This window comes from Dama dama, chromosome 2 (genome assembly GCF_033118175.1).
Source record: "Dama dama isolate Ldn47 chromosome 2, ASM3311817v1, whole genome shotgun sequence".
Taxonomy (NCBI): Eukaryota; Metazoa; Chordata; class Mammalia; order Artiodactyla; family Cervidae; genus Dama; species Dama dama.
In genome coordinates, this window is record NC_083682.1 from 26,221,561 (window position 1) to 26,236,486 (window position 14,926).

Below are 14,926 nucleotides of genomic sequence, written 5' to 3' on the forward strand. Positions count from 1 at the left end.
TTTTTCATTATATTTTCATTAATTTTCATTCATGTAATTTTCATTATATATTTTTTACTATATTTTCTTTACATACTATTTTGACAAGAAAAAAATAAAATATTAAGTATTAGGGATGATATATCAAATGGATTTAAGAAATACCTCTTAAATAAAATGTCTTTTTTTGAAAAAAATTATCTATTTTTGACTGTGCTGGGCCTTTGCTGCTTTGCCTGGGCTTTCTCTAGTTGCCGCAGACAGGGGCTCATCTTTGTTGCGGTGCTAGGGCTTCTCATTGTGGTGGCTTCTCCTGTTGCAGAGCATAGGCTCTAGGTGCATGGGCTCAATAGTTGTGGTACATGGGCTTAGTTGCCCCCCAGCATATGAAATCTTCCTGGACCAGGGATTGAACCCATGTCCCCTGTATTGGCAGGTGGATTCTTATTCACTGCTCCCCCAGGGAAGTGCCTTAAATAAAATTTCTTAAAGTTAATGAGGAACTTGTTTTGGAACACTGCTTGGAAACAATGAGCAACATTGCTTCAATGAACAAGGCTTTTCTTTTTAATGTCAGATTTTAAACTTGAAGTGTGTGTGTGTGTGAGCGCTCAGTTGTTAACTTGTGTCTGACTCTTTGCAACCCCTTGGATGGTAGCCCTCCAGGCTCCTCTGTCTTTGGGATTTCTCAGGCAAGAATACTGGAATGGGTTGCCATTCCCTGATGATGGGAATCTTCTCCACCCAAGGATCGAGAAGATCCTACAGTGGTCAGGAATCATCTGCATTGGCAGGTGGTTTGTTTACCACTGAGCCACCAGGGAAGCCCAGCTACACACAATTCTGATCAAGACTGTTTAATGATAAGCTATTCCAATTCATGAAAATCACAACAATGAAAACCATTTTTCATAACATGAGACAAAAGGAGGAAGAAATACTCCTCCAATTGTTCAGCAGTTTCAAGAGTTGTAATTAAGCGTAATTAACTTTTAACATTGAAGTCTCTTGTAATATTTCTAATGGATTTCAAATCCAGTCAAATATTTTCAGGTATTAATTGGTTCATTCAACATTTATTGAGGCTTACTAAGTGCCGGGTACTGTTCTAGACACCTACGTGTCAGTCTTTCAAAAGAATGATTGAGCCCTAGTTTGTAGAATCCACTTCTTTGCCAGGACGTCATTTGTCATGAAATGTCACCTGATTTATGTGAAGGGAGAGGGTAGAAGCCACCCCCTGGAGCCCACCCATGTGGCCCCTGACGCCTGTCTCTCTATCCGGTGCTTTGTACTCCTTAAGCACTCTGGGCTCCTCCAGTAGCTATCTATCTGCCAAGCAGGTGTTCCTGCCCATATAATCGAGGGCCAGACATAACTCATTTTGTTTGCTGATTTGGGGCTTCATGAGATTTCTGGGCATGGCATCTGGCCCTGCTGTTTTCAAAGGATGCTTGGATAGCTACACAGAGCTAGAGGCAGCTCTCCTAAGGCCTCCAGTGGCCCCAGAATCCAACTGGCCACCTTCACAACCTGACACCCCATGGCATACGTGGGTGCTCTGGCATTGTGGCTGCTGCTGCTAAGTCGCTTCAGTCGTGTCCGACTCTGTGCGACCCCATAGATGGCAGCCCTCCAGGCTCTGCCATCCCTGGGATTCTCCAGGCAAGAACACTGGAGTGGGTTGCCATTTCCTTCTAAGGAGCTCTCAGTCAGCCAGTTCTAGTCAGTGAACAGAACTGTTACAGACAGAATTGTGTCTTCCCCCACCATGCCCCTGCATATATGAAGCCCCAATCCCTAATGTGATTGCATTTGGCCTTTATGGAGGTAATTAAGGTTAAATGAGATCATGAGGGTGGGGCCCTCATCCGACCTGACTGGTAAGAAGAGGCAGACAGACCTTGGGGTGCACACAGCGTGAGGAAAGGCCATGTGAGAACTCAGGGAGAAGGCAGCCATCTACAAGCCACGGAGAGAGGCCTCAGGAGAAATCAGACCTGCTGACATCTTGATCTTGGACTTCCAGTCTCTAGACTTGTGAGAAAATTAACTTCTGTTGTTCAAGCCACCTAATCTGTGGTATTTTACTATGGAAGCCCTAGCCGACTAATGCAAGAACTGAACAAAAGCAGAGGTTTTTGCAAACCTGGCTCCCCAGTTGGGACAATCCCAGGAGCTTTAGACAATACTAATGCTTGGGTTGGCACTTCCCAAGTGGCGCTAGTGGTAAAAAACCCACCTGCCAATGCAGGAGACATAAGAGAGGAGGGTTCAATCCCTGGGTCAGGAAGATCCCCTGGAGGAGGGCATGACAACCCACTCCAGTATTCTTGCCTGGAGAATCCCATGGACAGAGGAAGCCTGGCAGGCTACAGTCCATGGGGTTGCAAAGAGTCGGTCGCGACAGAGTGACTTAGCACACATGCGCATACGCACACATTACCCAGGGTGTCAGGATTTTTCGAAGCTCCATATGTAAGCCTAAATGTCAGCCAAGGTGAGAACCACTGGGGTAATGGGTAGAAGTTTCAAGGAAGGAGACTTGATTTGATTAGAAAAAAACAAAAATGACAACAACAAATTTTTTTTATTTTGGGTCTGCTGGAGACTCTTGAGAGTCCCTTGGACTGCAAGGAGATCCAACCAGTCCATCCTAAAGGAGATCAGTCCTGGGTGTTCATTGGAAGGATTGATGTTGATGCTGAAACTCCAAAACTTTGACCACCTGATGCGAAGAACTGACTCATTTGAAAAGACCCTGATGCTGGGAAAGATTGAGGGCAGGAGGAGAAGGGGACGACAGAGGATGAGATGGTTGGATGCATCACTGACTCAATGGATATGAGTTTGGGTAAGCTCCGGGAGTTTGTGATGGACAGGGAGGCCTGGTGTGCTGTGGTCCATGGGGTTGCAAAGAGTCAGACACGACTGAGTGACTGAACTGAACTCAACTGAAACGGTAAGACCCCTGCCCACTCCCCCACCCCAGCTCCCCGTCACATCACTGAAAGTATTTAAGCCGAGGTTGGAAGGTACAAGGACTTCCTGGCAGGGGCTGAACCAGATCACCACATTGCCATTCTCCTGGGAAATGGATCATCCACCCTGTCACCCCCCAACATCCAGCCTCACCCTCGCCTGACCCCACGCATGTGGCCAGTCTGCCTGAGCACTCTGGATCCCTTTCCCTGGGTAGTTTCTGCTCTGCAGCACTCACTGTCTGATCTATCTTATTTGAGGGTTTCTGTGTGACCTTTCAGGTCCTCACCATCAAATGAAGAGGCTAAAGCTTCTTCTTGATGTATGCTAAGCTTCTTTCCAAATCTCAGATTTCTTAATTTTAATCAAGTCAAAATATAGCTTCCTGATTGTAACAGGAGATGGGAATTAAGTGAGCAACTTCAAGGCATATCAAGTTCCTTGCTAAGAGAAAGGCAGATTTAGTCGATGAGCTATGCTTATTGCTATACAAATTGAATTAGTGGGAAATGAAAGGGTCACCTGCTAGAGATGTCCCTTTGGCTTTGGTGGAAAAATGCTTTTTTAGACTGACTGCCTGGGAAAGCTTAAGTTTGTTGTGGGCACACCTGTCAACCTCATTAGTGGTGTTTTTTGTTTTTTTTTTTTTCTTTCTGCTAGATGCTTATTATCCTATAAATCAGCACAGAAGAGAGGGTTGTATCAAGCATTCAAGTGACCTCTGTACATCCCCTAACTCTTAGAAATTGTGGGCTTGTGGGGAAGGGGTGCAAGGAGGCCTTTCTGCTCTTAGGTCTTAGAACCTTGAGTGGGATTTGCCTTCCTGGAGGCTTTATTCCTCCTTGTTGTATATCTTGGGACTTAGCCTGCTCCTGTGACTTTGGGTCCTACCCCAAATCTCCTCTCTGGGAGTCTCTCCTTACTGAGTGCAGCTAGGGAGCAGCATATATCTGCTCTGTGGCCCTTTTTATGCCATCTCTGAAACTAGCTGTGACACTTTGGCATTGAACCATTTGATGACTGATAATATGGGAGGAAGTAACAAAAGAGGGTGTTACAGTGATTTTAAGCCCTACAGAGTTTAAGAGTCAAAGCCCCTGACCTACTTTTCTTGCTTATTCCTGGTGGAAACTAAAAGCCTGTCATGAGACTGCACATCATGTGTGTGAATGTGTGTTTGTGTGTGTATATATAAATATATATAGATATTTATTTTAAAGAATTGGCTCACATGATTGTAGAGGCTGACAAATTTGAAATCTGTGCATTTGCAACATGTGGATGTATATAGATTTGGGGGGTTTCTTTTCAGTTAAGTTGGGATTCATCCTGGGCTTTTAAATATCTTTCTATGACAGTACATACAGATCTAAAAAGTGCTCTTAAGCAATTTCCACTTCAGACTAATTCAGATAAACCACTGGTTTCTGTTTTCCTTATTAAGTATGCAGTTATATTCTGAGGCCCCACGAACAATCTTGGCTTACAAGTCACTCTGCAGCTCCCCAGATGTGTCTGTGGTCATGGGTTGAGTTGTATGCTTACCAAGAGAGAGTTGTTTGTTCCCAAGCCTTTTTATGCCAGTTGTTCTTCTACTGTAGTTATATATTTAACTAAATTTGAGATAAATCAATGACATTTCAGTGTAAAATGAAAGAGCTGTTTTTCCTTCAGAAATGAAGTTTGATGTCTTGGGATTAAGTTTAAAGATGATCACTAAAACAAATTGCTAGCCAGGTAAAGAAAACTGAGACTACTAGGGAAAAAATAGTAAAAACAGGAGGTTTTGTACTTGTTCCTCAAGTGTCTATAAGTTCTCCATACACTAAAATAAAAATGAAGCTGGAAATAATATGTGATTATTGAGGGTGTGTTTTCTGTAAGAAAGGTGATGCAGAACACCAATTATAAGATTTGTCCTCAAAGAAAAGCATAGGCCCCAGTTTAAGAGATTGGCAGATTGATGTTTGTATACATGTTTTAGATGAAAATAACATGTTTTAGATAAGTGTGTCTGTATTATTTTGTATGATCCTCTGCTTTAACTGCTCCTTCAAGTAGCTGGCCAATTTTCAACCCTGTCTGTGGGAGCTTCCACGATATGAAAGGATAGGAGAAGGCACCATGGTGTATCATCCCATCTCATGCTGTGATTCATGTTTGTACATTTATCCCCTCAAACTAGATAGTAAGAACAAAAGTGTGTCAGGACAGCACATGACTATTTAAGGTCATTTAGTGATCTTGTTTCTCCCTGTCTCCCCTCTCGCCCATAATTACAGCGTCCTAGGTATTGTGGCAAGTACATATATACCCTGTTTTATATTGACAGTGGCCCAATGGAATAAATGACATTATTCCCATTTCAGAAGCAAGTAAACTGAGGCTTATATGATATTCACAACATATTTCTAAGTGGCAAAGCTGAGGGACAGATTCACCTCTGCATGATTCAATGTCTGTGTGTGTCACCAGCTGGCTCCACTTCTTCCCATGGTCCTTGATCTAAGAAATTGAACTTGTTGCACTCAGACTAGATCAGAGGCTCTCCAGATGTGATCTCAAAACTGCTGGGGGCTTCCAGGACTCTTTCAGAGAGGCTCAAATTATTTTCATAACCATAGTAATGTACTGTTTGATTTATTCACTCTTATTCTCTCATGAGTGTATTGTGGACTTTTCCAGAGTCTATGTGACATGAAGACCCATCTTCTATCAAGCCAGACAGTAAAAGGGATATGCAAAAATACAAAACCATGTTAACTCTTCTCCCTATTTTTTTTCTTTTGGAAACAGTTATTTTTACCCAAATAGGTTATTTTACCCAAATAGGTTATTTATGTTAACAAGTTACAGTTTTCAGAATATTGAAGTAACAAATTTTAAAAATATCTCAGTTTAAATTTCTAATAGAATGATAATGGACAGATATTAACATATATAAACAAAATCTCTTCAGAGTTCTCACAGCACAGGAGACCCCAGTTTGATCACTGGATCGGAAAGATCCCCTGGAGAAGGGCACGGCAACCCACTCCAATATTCTTGCCTGGAGAACCCCGTGGACAGAGGAGCCTGGTGGGCTACATACAGTCCATGGGGTCCCAAAGAGTTGGACATGACCAATTGAACATGCACATACTTGCTTTCCACTCTATGAGTGAGTGAGTGAGTGAAAGTCGCTCAGTTGACTATACAGTCCATGGAATTCTCCAGGCCAGAATACAGGAGTGGGTAGCCTTTCCCTTCTCCAGGGTATCTTCCCAACCTAGGGATCGAACCCAGGTCTCCCACACTGCAGGCATATTCTTTACCAGCTGAGCCACAAGGGAAGCCCAAGAATACTGGAGTGGGTAGCCTATCCCTTCACAGCAGATCTTCCTGACCCAGTATTTGAACCAGGGTCTCCTGCATTTGCAGGTGGATTCTTTACCAGCTGAGCCACAAGGGGGTACATGGCGTTTCTCATCCTCCTCCCCTGGTTTTCCTTCCTCTTTAAACCTCAACAAGTTAAAAGAAGAGAGAAGTGGGCATATTCTTTCCAACTCCAGGCTGTCCCTGTTGAGGGTATATATAACCATGATGTATATAATCATAACTGAGGGAATATGTAGTGCTACAGGGGCAACAGACATTAACTGTACCACAAGACTGAATAATTTCAAACTATCTAACCTCTCTTGAAATAAATGCCTATAGCAGAGCTTGCCTGTCCTGTAGAAGAGGGACAGGACTGACTGCATAAATGGGCCTTCTCCAAATGAACTTCCATGTCGAATACAGTGCTTATTAAATAATAAGTAATCAAAATGTGCTAAATTGAAACTTCCAAATTTTTATTAAAACTCAACAGTAATTGCAACCGCTGTTACAACTTAAGTCAGCCAAAGATACCCCATCCTACCTTGGAAAGAGTAGTTTATGACTGACTGTTTAGAATTGGTGATAATGAAAATTAGACCCACACATAGTAGTTTTAATTATCTCTATAGACCATGCACCAGCATTGCTTGTACCAGGAATGGGCAACTCTCACTTCCCTGCCCTTGATATTTCTGTGATTGTCAACTATGGGAATGGCTGAGATATCCTGGAGAAAGTGCAGCTGGAGAAAAAGTACTGGGATCAAACTTTGGGGCATGTTTATATGTAAGGAGTCACAGGTGGGGAGAAAAGATGAACCGGCAAAGGAGACAGATGGAAGAATTGGTGAAGCAAGAGGAAAATCAGGAAAGTCCCTTTCACAAAAGTGAAGGGATGAATATGTTTCAAGGAGAGTGTCCTTTGTGGGGCTCAGTGCTGCTCGAAGATCGTATGAGATGATGACTAAAAAATGAACTTTGAATTCTGCAGCTCAGATCTGATTGATGACTTTGACAGGTCAGTTTCATTGGAGAAGTGGGAATGGAAGGTAGATGGAAGTAGGCTGATGAGTGATTGGGGAATGAACAGGAGTACAACTAGACAACTGGTTTGAAAAGTTTTACTCCTGTTGCCTCAATTTCCCAGTGACAAGTATAAGAATGAGAATGGAATGAGGGAGGGCATTTAGAACCCAGAATGCATATATTTGGTGGAACTATGGAGGCAGTAGATGGTAAAGAAGGGCTTGGAGAAAAGGCACTGCTAATTTCTCACAGGTCACCATCTCACTATCTCATGACTATGCTAAAGCCTTTGTGTGGATCACAACAAACTGTGGAAAATTCTTAAAGAGATGGGAATACCAGACCACCTTACCTGCCTCCTGAGAAACCTGTATGCAGGTCAAGAAGCAACAGAGCTGGACATGGAACAACGGACTAGTTCCAAACTTGGAAAAGAGTACACCAAGGCTGTATATTGTCACCCTGCTTATTTAACTTATATGCAGAGTAAATCATGTGAAATGCTGGGCTGGATGAAGCTCAAGCTGGGATCAAGATTGCCGGGAGAAATATCAATAACCTCAGATATGCAGATAGCACCACTCTTACGGCAGAAAGCTAAGAGGAACTAAAGAGCCTCTTGATGAAAAAGCTGGCTTAAAACTCAACGTTCGAAAAACGAAGATCATGCATCCCGACCCATCACTTCATAGCAAAAAGAAGGGGAAAAAATGGAAACAGTGACAGACTTTTATTTTATTGGGCTCCAAAATCACTGTGGATGGTGACTGCAGCAAGGAGACTCTTGCTCCTTGGAAGAAAATCTGTGACAAACCTAGACAGCATATTAAAAGCAGAGATATCACTTTGCCAATAAAGGTCTGTATAGTCAAAGCTATGGTTTTTCCAGTAGGAATGTACAGATTTGAGAGTTGGACCATAAAAAAGACTGAGCACCAAAGAAGTGATGCTTTCAGACTGTGGTGCTGGAGAAGACTTTTGAAAATCACTTGGACAGCTAGGAGATCAAACCATTCAATCCTAAAGGAAATCAGTCCTGAATATTCTTTGGAAGAACTGATGCTGAAGCTGAAGCTTGACTACTTTGGCCACCTGATGTGAGGAGCCAACTCATTGGAAAAGATCCCGATGCTGGGAAAGATTGAAGGCAGGAGGAGAAGGGGACAACAGAGGATGAGATGGCTGGATAATCACTGATTCAGCGGTCATGTGTTTGAGCAAACTCTGGGAGATAGTGAAGAATGGGGAAGCCTGGCGTGTTGCAGTCCATGGGGTCACAAAGAGTTGGACACAACTGAGTGACTGAAAAACAACACTACATGATCCAAGATATCCATAGAGTTGGCATTCTCTTAACAAAACTTGCTTTTCTAAGGCACTTTTATCTAAAAAAATTTTTTTAATGTCTGATTTCATGCATTGTGATTTTTCTAGTAACTGCATTATTTATTTTTATATACATTGCTAATGCATAGTTGTTTCTTCAACTTTGTGGGGTAATAAGCTCATTGATTAACTGGGGAACTTGACTTAACATTTATTGCTTTAGGAATATGTGTCTCCAGAGTCAAACAATGGAGGGCCAGTGTACTTTTGCATTTCAATCCCTTTGTAAATTGGAGGCAATCCATTTCCAGTTAAATTCCATGGCTTCCATTCTTCCCCTTGGCAATGATATTTTGCAGTTCCTCTCATCCTGAGACAGACTCTGTTTCCCCACCCTCTGAATCAGGACTGACCTTATATCTTATTTTTGGCCAAAAGAATGTGGGCAAGACCATGCGTTAGTTCTGAATCTAGACCTCAAGAAGTCTTGATTGCCTCTATTCTTTTTCTCAGAACTTTGCCATTGCCTTGAAAATAAGCTGGGACCTGCCTGTTGGAGGATAAGTCACCATGTGCAAGCAGAGCTAAGTCAGGGCAGTCCAAGCCATCCTGCACCAACCTCCCCACAGTCAGTACACCAGCTGACCACAGGAGTGGGCCCAGCTGAGATCAGGCAGGTCTCATTCAGATCAGCAGAATTCAGGAGCATTAATAAGGGGTTACTGTTTAAGCTACAAAGTTTAAGTTGACTTGTTAACCAGCCATAACTGATAGTCACGTAGCCTTGAACCTTTGCAGATGGTACTTGAGATGGAAGCTGAATGCGCTGCAATTGTGTGTGTGTGTGTGTGTATGTGTGTGTGTGAGTGACTCAGTCATATCCGACTCTGACCCGATGGACTGTAACCCTCCAGGCTCCTCTGTCCATGGGATTCTCCTGACAAGAATACTGGAGTGGATAGCCATTCCCTTCTCCAGGGGATCTTCCCTACCCAGGGATAGAACCTAGGTCTCCCGCATTGCAGGCAGATTCCTTACCGTCTGAGCCACCAGGGAAGCCAGATAGAGCAATTCTTTTTTCAATTACTCGAGACCTCAGTATAGTGTATGCTAGAAATGCATGACTCTGAATATTGAGTTGTGGCTGTTAATAGCTCTTAAAGAAGTGATGACTTTTAATGTATTCTGATGAAAAGCATTCATGGGAAAGGGTCAGGTTTATTTTACTTAGATTAACTCTGATTTACATCACATGAACGTCTCAAATCTTAATGTTCCAGCAAGATAATCACATTCTTTTGCTCATTAAGTAGGAGGATATGATTTCAATTTGGCTTCATCTTGGAGAGCAGAAAATTGCTGAAATGATACTAATGAAATGCTCACTGACTTACATGCCCTTAAAAATATCTCAATTATTTGTGTCAATCTCTTTTTTTTTTTTCCTTTGGCCTTTTTCCATATGCATCTACTTGGCATGTCATACAAAGGCATGTCTTCTGTACACCTGTTTTTAAAAGCTGCCATCAGGATCCTGACACAGGTGAAGATTTTTTCTCTCATCACTACATTATTTCCCTGAACAGATTGTAATTTCATCAATTTTCCATGCTTATGGTCATGAATGCTTGGCATTACCACATCTTAACATTAACAAAAAAGGAATTTCATGGTTCCAGTTTTCATTTGAAGACAAAGAAGGCATGAAGACCTCATTAGAAATATGGTGTGTCTCCTGTTGGCTCACACATGCTTTCCTTTGCTTTCTCTTTCCTCCGTGTTGATGCCAACTGCAGACATGGCTCCTCTCCCTCTGTGCTCCCCACCCATTCCCCCAAACCCCAACAGTAACAGGGAGGTCAAAACCTTTTCAGAAGCCAGTTTTTGTGATACCTACACATGGTGATACTTCAAAAGTCTAGATTCTTCTCCTCTTTCAGAATCAAAGAAGTAACCATTTACGGGGAAACTTAGGTAGCATTTATAATGACAGATTTATTTCCCTTTGCATTTCCTAAACTACTAATATAGCTTTGAAATGAGATACATGCTTTTTTCTTTCAAAATTTGAAATTGTAGATTATGATAAAACCTACTAAATGAGGAAAGAACTCTGCCATGTGCGGAAGTCTGTTACTCCTTGAAGTTTTTCTGATTCTCCTAGTTACTAGGTATGTGACATTGGGCAGGTTATGTAGCTTTTCTCTGTCTGAGTTTTCTCACATAACATGCATGCAAGTTTTGCATTTTGGAGCTTTCTGTAAGTTTCTTTTTTGTCCTGAATATTTTCAATCCATGGTTGGTTGGATCTGTGGATATGGAACCCACAGATTTGGAGGGCCAATTGTAGCAATACCTGCTTCATAAGATTGCCCCTTGAGGCTTAAATTTGCTCAGTTCAGTCGCTCAGTTGTGTCCGACTCTTTGCGACCCCATGGACTGCAGCCCGCCAGGCTTCGCTGTCCATGACCAAATCCTGGAGCTTGCTCAACAAATTCATGTCTATTGAGTCAGTGATGCCATCCAACCATCTCATCCTCTGTCATTCCCTTCTCCTCCTGCCTTCAATCTTTCCCAGCATCAGGGTCTTTTTCAATGAGTAAGTTCTTTGCATCAGGTGGCCAAAGTATTGGAGCTTCAGTTTCAGCATCAGTCCTTCCAATGTTAAATTTGCTAACATCTGTGAAATGCATAGGTCAGTACTTGGCATATGAGGCATTCATTGTTTTTAAATTATTTATGCACATTCTTGTTTTAGAATTGCACTCTTCACAAAAACTTTCTCATAATCTCTTACATGAATTTGATGTTTAGCAGGTTACAAAGGGGTTTTTATATGGTTCTCAAAGCCCTGTGGGTGTGAATAGAACAGGGATTATCATGCCCATTTTACAGCTGAGGAAAAATTAAAAGAATAATCATATGATCCAGCAATTTCACTTCTGGATATATACCCAAAAGAACCGAAAGCAAGAACTCAGCAGATATTTCTACAGAAATGTTTATAGCAGCATTAGTCACAGTAGTCAAAAGATAGAAGCAAGCCAGATGCTCATGATGCATGACTGGGTAAAGAGTGGGGTATTATTCAGCTTTAAAAAGGAATGAAATTTTGATATATGCTACAACATGGATAAATTTTGAAAACATTATGCTAATGAAATGTCAGATGCGAAAGGACAAATATTGTATGATTCCACATAAATGAGGTACCTGAGGTAGAAACAGAAAGATTAGTGATTCAGGCTTCCCTGATAGCTCAGTTGGTAAAGAACACACTTGCAATGCAGGAAACCCTGGTTTGATTCCTGGGTCAGGAAGATCCACTGGAGAAGGGATAGGCTACCCACTGCAGTATTCTTGATCTTCCCTTGTGGCTTGGCTGGTAAAGAATCTGCCTGCAATGTGGGAGACCTGGGTTCAATCCCTGGGTTGGGAAGATCCCCTGGAGAAGGGAAAGGCTACCCACTCCAGTATTCTGGCCTGGAGAATTCCATGGACTGTATAGTCCACGGGGTCACAAAGAGTCAGACACAACTGAGTGACTTTCATTTTCACTTCCTTTCAGAGATAGAAAGTAGATTAGTGATTGCTTAGGGACTAGGAGGAGGCAAAATGGGGAATTACTGTCTAGTGGGTACGGAGTGTCAGTTTGGGATGATGAGAAAGTTCTGGAAATGGATAGTGGTGACGATTGTGTAACAGTGGGAATACACTTAATGTCAATGAACTGAATACTTAAAATTGGTTAAAATGGTAAATCTCATGTATGTTATTCTACAATGAAAAACTGAGGGTTTCTACATGTATTATAAGTATGAATAATAAAAATACTCAGAAAATTAGATATCTTCCTATCTTATAATGTTTTAATGATGTCATTTAGAGAGCAGAAGACAGGGGTTTGAGGGCATTAAAGTTTTAAAATTTATTTTATTTTAAAACTAATATAGACTCGTTAAAAATTTAAAAAGTCTAGAAGGACATAAAATGAAAATAAAAGCCTGCTCCTCCTTTCCTCTGATACTCTACAGAATAGCTCTTGATTTGCTTTTTCTCTGTAACCATTCTCTTGGGGTATATATAAGTAAATATATATACTTGGGTGGGTGAGGAGGGGAAAGACTACTTTTTTGAAAAGTGCATGGGATTAATGGTACTATCCAATAACTCTCATTTTTCACTTGATATCCTATCTTTAAATTCAGAAGTAGATGTTTACCTTATTCTTTTTAATAGGTGCATAATGTCCTTCACTTTCCCCTTTTCGTCCCCTTTCCCTTTTATTAAAAAAACCTTATTGAGTTATATTTTAGGTATAATAAAGTACATCTATTTAAAATGTGCAGTTCATTGAATTTTGACAAATGTATGTAGCCTCTCTGCTAGTAGTCAAGACATAGAATATTTTTATTACCTCCAAAATTTCCCTTACAGATATTCTCTCAAGAATGTGTATGTTCTTTTGTGAAATGACTGTCAGATTTTTTGCCCATTTGAGAAATGGATTGCTGTCTTCTTACTGAGTTGCAAGTGTTCTTTGTATTTATTCTGGACACGAGTATTTTGTCAGGTTGTGTATTGTGAATACTTTTTCCTAGTAGTATGACTTGACCTTTCTTTTTCTTTACACTGTTTCTTGAAAAATCAAAGCTTTTAAGTTTGTTAAAATTCAATTCATATTTTTCTCTTATTGCTAGCACTTTTCTTTCATGTTTAAGAAATCTCTTGGCAGATCCGCAGAAGTGTTGGCACAGTCAGCACTGGCTTGTGCTTCCACGCCCAGCTGGGTCGCCAGTCAGTGGGCATCGGCTGGCACTGTGAGCTCCTTCGACGGGCGGCTGGCCGAGTACCTAACCGTCTCCATTGACTGCTTGGGCAGCAAGAACCTGAGGGCCCATGCCACTTCCTGGCCCACCTCCACAAGGATCACATGAAAGAATTAAGGGGCCCTGGCTTGAAAAGTCTGAAGTACAGATAAAGAAACTGAGAAACCCGAGAGGTTAAATAAGTTGTCCAAGGTCATGAAGCCAGTAAGATGCAGGACTCGGATTCCCCCCAGCTTGAAGGTTTACTTAGACTGTTCCCTGTTACGAAAGAATTGTTGTCAACTAGCCCAAAGTACAGATTTGGGGGAGAAACAAATTATATTAACTGAAATTGAAACTCCTACTCAGATTTCTTTCATCGATGAAGCATCAAGTGAGAAGGGAGAGATCGTTGTGCTCCTCTGACCAGCTGGTCCTTGCCCAGGGTCAATTATGTTTCTATCTCAGGTCAGTAACAGGACTGTCATACCCTGGGTACGTCAGACTGGCAAAAAGAGAAGCCGCCAGAATGGAGCTTCTGCACTCTGGGGGCAGAGTGCAAAACATCCAGAGTGTGTACTTAGATAGTGCTTTCTGCAGTACAAAATATTATCAAATTCCTAATCGAGAGGCGTGTCAGTGAGCAGAATGTTAGAGCTGGTTTGAAGCTGGGTGCTCAGTCTACCGTGTGGTGTGGCTGAACTGCAAAGCAGCTGATGGGTAGGGTTATTCACCAACCTTAGTGAGGGGTTCAGAGTCCAGGTTCATGTGGATAATCTAGACATGTTTAGAAACATGCCTGACATCCTTCATAGCATCACCAACTGGATGGACATGAATTTGAGCAAACTCCAGGAGACAGTGAAGGACAGGGGAGCCTAGCGTGCTTCAGTCCATGGGGTCGAAAAGAATTGGACATGACTTAGTGACTGAACAAAACCAATAATTCTTCATCATCTCATAGAAGACTGCAGATCCATGAATGTCAGCATTCAAAGGCAGAGGGATGTTTTCAGTGGAATAAGTTACCCTGTGGACTTACTTCCAAAAAATTTCACTCCATACCACCAGCATTAAACCATTTAGTATGTGGTTTGGAGAAAGAGTCAGAAAAACCAATGTCACTGTGAGGACTGGAGAGAGTTCTTACAGAGGTTTTCCCCCCACCTTTTTTTCCACCCCCACCCCCCACACTCTGGATGTTTCACTCCTCCTACAATGAGATTGCCAACATCCGCCGGATCATGGAAAAAGCAAGAGTGTTCCAGAAAAACTTCTATTTTTGCTTTATTGACTATGCCAAAGCCTTTGACTGTGTGGATCACAATAAACTGTGGAAAATTCTGAAAGAGATGGGAATACCAGACCACCTGACCTGCCTCTTGAGAAACCTATATGCTGGTCAGGAAGCAACAGTTAGAACCAGACATGGAACAACAGGCT

At 41.8% G+C, this 14,926-nt stretch overlaps 1 pseudogene; it reads left to right on the forward strand.

Annotated features, from left to right (window-relative positions):
• The window catches only part of LOC133068362 (uncharacterized), a 55,865-nt pseudogene extending 41,160 nt beyond the window's left edge, over positions 1-14,705 (forward strand).
• Positions 14,706-14,926: the final 221 nt, after the last annotated feature.